We start from the raw sequence: 5,000 nt of genomic DNA on the forward strand, positions 1-5,000 counted from the left end.
GATGATGATGGTGATGCTGCTGATGATGGTGATGCTGATGATGATGTTGCTGATGATGATGTTGCTGATGATGATGTTGCTGATGATGCTGATGGCAGTGGCGGTCACTCCGACTGAAGCTGCTGATGCTGCTTGGTTGGAGTGGAGCAGTGAGGGGAGGGGCTGGGGGGGAGGGGCTGGGGGGGGAGGGGCTGGGGGGGAGGGGCTGGGGGGGAGGGGCTGGGGGGGAGGGGCTGGGGGGGAGGGGCTGGGGGGGGAGGGGCTGGGGGGGAGGGGCTGGGGGGGAGGGGCTGGGGGGGAGGGGCTGGGGGGGAGGGGCTGGGGGGGGTTAGGGGGGAGGGGCTGGGGGGGGTTGTTCCGAGCGGCGCGCTCCCATTGGCTGAGCGCATCACGCGATGGAGCATCACCGATGATGGGGCGGTGGTGATGGTGATGGTGGTGATGATGGTGGTGATGGTGGTGATGATGGTGGTGATGATGTAGCAGATGGTGGTGGTGATGGTGGTGATGATGATGGTGGTGGTGATGATGGTGGTGGTGGGGATGGTGGTGATGATGATGGTGGTGATGTAGCAGATGGTGGTGGTGATGGTGGTGATGATGATGGTGGTGGTGATGATGGTGGTGGTGGGGATGGTGGTGATGATGATGGTGGTGATGTAGCAGATGGTGGTGGTGATGGTGGTAATGATGGTGGTGATGATGATGGTGGTGGTGATGATGGTGATGGTGGGGATGGTGGTGATGATGATGGTGGTGATGTAGCAGATGGTGGTGGTGATGGTGATGGTGGTGATGATGGTGGTAATGATGGTGGTGATGATGATGGTGGTGATGATGATGGTGGGGATGGTGTGGATGGTGGTGATGATGATGATGGTGGTGATGATGGTGGTGATGGTGGTGGTGATGATGATGATGGTGTAGCAGATGGTGATGGTGGTGATAGTGGTGATGATGGTGGTGATGGTGGTGGTGATGATGATGGTGTAGCAGATGGTGATGGTGATGGTTGTGATGGTGGTGATGGTGATGATGGTGGTGGTGATGATGATGGTGGTGGTGATGATGATGGTGTAGCAGATGGTGATGGTGGTGATGGTGATGATGGTGGTGATGGTGATGATGGTGATGGTGGTGATGATGGTGACGGTGGTGATGGTAATGATGGTGATGGTGGTGGTGATGATGGTGGTGATGGTGGTGATGGTGTAGTAGTGGTGATGGTGTAGTAGTGGTGATGGTGATGATGGTGATGATGGTGATGATGTTGGTGATGGTGATGATGGTGATGGTGGTGATGGTGGTGATGGTGGTGGTGATGATGGTGATGGTGGTGATGGTGGTGTTGGTGATGTTGGTGATGGTGATGGTGGTGATGTTGGTGATGATGATGGTGATGATGGTGATGATGGTGATGGTGGTGATGGTGGTGATGGTGATGATGGTGATGGTAAGTACAGCAAAACAACCCCCTACCTCCTCTTGGTGCCGGACAGTGCTGTGGGGGGAGGGCCAATTCCGATTCGCCTTTCCCCTCAGGGCGTTTGTAGCCACCACAGTGGTTAAACGGAGGCTCTGGACGGGTGCGAGGGGCTGGTAACCCCTCCATCTTCAATAAATTACCACAACCACGTCTAAAATATATAACAAATAAGCTTGTGCCGGAGGCCCCGGGGGGACAGGCGTCTATGACGTCTCCTGGCCAAACCCCATTTGATGGAGCCAGGAGATTAAATTTTTACTCTCGGGGCTACTCCAGAAACAACAAAAAGCCACAACGGATGGCCACGTGGAATGTTCGAACGCTCACTGCGGAGGAGAGGCTGCCACTCCTTCGTTGGGAGCTGGACCGGTACCGCCTGGATCTCTGTGGCATTCAGGAGGTCCGGTGGACCGGCTCTGGCTCCTGCCACCATGAGGGGTGGACAGTCCTCTACTCGGGGCAGGAGACTGCCAAACAACAGGGAGTGGTTCTTCTTCTGAACAAAAGAATGAAGGGGGCGTGTGAGCGTGGCCGTGAGGTGTGGGAAGCTGTAAGCCCCAGGATACTTTGGGCTCGCCTTCCCATCAACCGGAGGCGAGGAGTGGTGGTTGTGGTTACTTATGCCCCCACCGAAGACGAACATCCGTGGAGGGATGCAGGCAAGGCCGATGAGTCGGATGCCTTCTATGACCTGTCACAGGTGCTGGCTAAAGTGGCCCCTCGGGACAGAGTCATCTTGTTGGGTGACTTCAATGCCCGAGTTGGTCATGATGCTGGCACCTGGTCTGGAGTGATTGGAAGGCATGGGCCAGATCAGCTCAATAACAACGGTAGGAGGCTGCTAGTTTTTTGTCCAGCCCATTGGCTTGTAATTACCAACACGCTGTTCCGGCATCGGCGCATCCACACAACATCATGGATGCATGTCGGGTCCAAGCAAGAACATCTGCTGTACTACATAGTGACAGAACAGCGGATGCGAGCCCATGTTCTGGACACCAGGACCTACCGTGGAGCTGATCTGCCCTCTGACCCATCGACTAGTCATCTGTAAGATGCGCCTGCCATTCTTCTACTCCGGTGGTGGGTGTACACCCAGGATCCCATTCCAACTTAAGGTGGCCTGGTCTCAGCTAGCTGATGAAAGTTGCAAGCGAGAATTTCATCATCGCTTGCGGCTGGGGTTGGCATCGTCCCTCACTCAAGCCACCGCATGCCTAAACAGCTTTTGTTCGGCCGGTTCGAGGGGGCTAAACGGGCTCGGCACGGGCTAGAGAAGAGATGGAGTGATGTGGTACAGGAGGACGTGGAGCTGAGTGGACTTGCCGATGACCGGTACCAGTGGTGTCAAGATCGGCCTCTGTGGAGGAGGCTCGTGAAGGACGCTGCTGGGCAGTTGGAGGCAGTCGCCCTCCAACAACGGAGGGCGGAGGAGCGACGCTCACAACAACGAGCGGAGCGCCGGGTGGCTAAAGCACAGCAAGTTGGCACAGTAGGGGGCACAGGTGGTGCATCAGCCAGTCATCTCGGTCATCTCGGTCAGTCGACCCGTGGCACCTGCTGGGTCTGCCCCGTGACCTCCTGCCAGCGGGTGTTTGACACTTCACGTGGCCTCAAGGTGCACTTGGCCTGGCACAAGCGTCGTGGTGACGTCACCGCCACTTAATGGCGAATGACGGTTGTTGTTGTTGTTAGTGTGTGAGGGTCTGTGTGAGTGTCTGTGTGTGTGTGAGTGTGTGAGTGAGTGTCTGTGTGTGTCTGTGTGTTGTTGTCTGTGTTGTTGTTGTCTGTGTGTGTTGACGACAGAGTGTCTGTGTTGTTGTTGTTGTCTGTGTTGTTGTTGTCTGTGTTGTTGTTTGTGTGTTGTTGTCTGTGTTGTTGTTTGTGTGTTGTTGTTGTTGTCTGTGTGTGTTGACGAGGGTGCAGCGTGTTGACGGCGTCTCCTCTGGTCCGCACTCTACACAACATCACCTCCAGCCACGACGCATAGCTGTGCAATGCGAGCGTCAATGGGCTTGTTGTTGCTGGGCTCTGGTCCAATCACACGGCTCGCTGTATTGGGGGGCGTGTGGGAGGGGCCACCAGTGGGGCATTATGGGAAGGCCGGATCTGACGACCAGGAAGGGGAGGAGTCATGGCCATGTTTGTGTTGTTGTAGTATAGAGACTGATGGCCTTAATCTAAGTTGTTGTCTTGTGGTTGTTGTTGTTTGACTTTTATGGCTTTATTTTGGTGATTTTCGAAAAGTTTTTTGGTTTGGCCATGTTTGTGTTGTTGTAGTACAGAGTTAGACTGATGGCCTTAATCTAAGTTGTCTTGTGGTTGTTGTTGGTTGTTTGACTTGCATCCCACTGGGATTTTTGCACACAGCGTTGGTGTACGGTGTTTTTTTCTGCAATATTTTGCTGTCTTTTCTTGGATTTTCTATTTGCACTCAGTCACATATTCACTTTAAGATGTTTTTGTTTGTCGCGGTTGCACCCGATTCAAGAGCCGAATGGCTCACAGGGCTACACCTAATACATGAACTTGAAATAGCTAACGGAGGGGAGCGTGCGTGTCCGTGGGGGGTGCGGAGAAGAACCTGAACAAGAGACAAGCGGAGACCAGCAGTGCCTGACGGAGTGTTTTATTACACCTGGACTCTTCTCATACTGATGGTTGTTGTTGGTTGTTGGTTGTTGTTGGTTGTTGTTGGTTACTTGTTGTTGTTGTTGTTGTAACTCGGTGACCCCAAAGCCTCGATCTGTGAAATCTGCGACAAAGAACGTTGTAGCTGATCGGATTCCTCCTCCACCACCTCCACTACCACCACCTCCACCACTACCACCACCTCCACCACCTCCACCTCTACCACCACCTCCACCACCTCCTCCTCCACCACTACCACCTCCACCTCCTCCACCACCTCCACCACCTCATCCTCTACCACTACCACCTCCTCCACCACCTCCACTACCACCACCTCCACCACCTCCTCCTCTACCACCACCTCCACCACCTCCTGGCTGGTGGTGGGTGGGTGTGATGGTGGGTGGTGGTGATGGTGGGTGTTATGGTGATGGTGGGTGGATGTGATGGTGTGGATGTGATGGTGGGTGGGTGTGATGGTGTGGATGTGATGGTGGGTGGATGTGATGGTGGATGGGTATGATGGTGTGGTGGTGATGGTGGGTGGATGTGGTGGTGGGTGGGTGTGATGGTGGGTGTTATGGTGGTGGGTGTGATGGTGGGTGTGATGGTGTATGTGGTGGGTGGTGATGGTGTGTGATGGGTGTGATGGTAGGTGTGATGGTGGGTGGGTGTGATGTTGGGTGGGTGAGTGATGGTGGTGATGGTGTGATGTTGTGTGATGTTGGTGTGAGATTGTTTGATGGTAGGTGTGATGGTGTGATGGTGGTGATGGTGTGATGTTGGGTGTGATGTTGGTGTGAGATTGTTTGATGGTAGGTGTGATGGTGTGATGGTGGTGATGGTGTGATGGTAGGTGTGTTGGTGATGTTGGTGTGAGATT

At 54.3% G+C, this 5,000-nt stretch overlaps 1 protein-coding gene across 1 annotated transcript in view; it reads right to left on the bottom strand.

Moving 5' to 3' along the window:
- LOC144953142 (stAR-related lipid transfer protein 4-like) overlaps positions 1-153 on the bottom strand; it is a 14,294-nt gene extending 14,141 nt beyond the window's left edge. The window contains exon 1 of the mRNA XM_078883708.1: positions 1-153. This exon is cut by the window's left edge and continues 163 nt beyond it. The gene's annotated coding sequence lies outside the window, so the exon portion shown is untranslated.
- Positions 154-5,000: the final 4,847 nt, after the last annotated feature.

Source organism: Lampetra fluviatilis, chromosome 72 (assembly GCF_964198595.1).
Source record: "Lampetra fluviatilis chromosome 72, kcLamFluv1.1, whole genome shotgun sequence".
NCBI classification, from domain to species: domain Eukaryota; kingdom Metazoa; phylum Chordata; class Hyperoartia; order Petromyzontiformes; family Petromyzontidae; genus Lampetra; species Lampetra fluviatilis.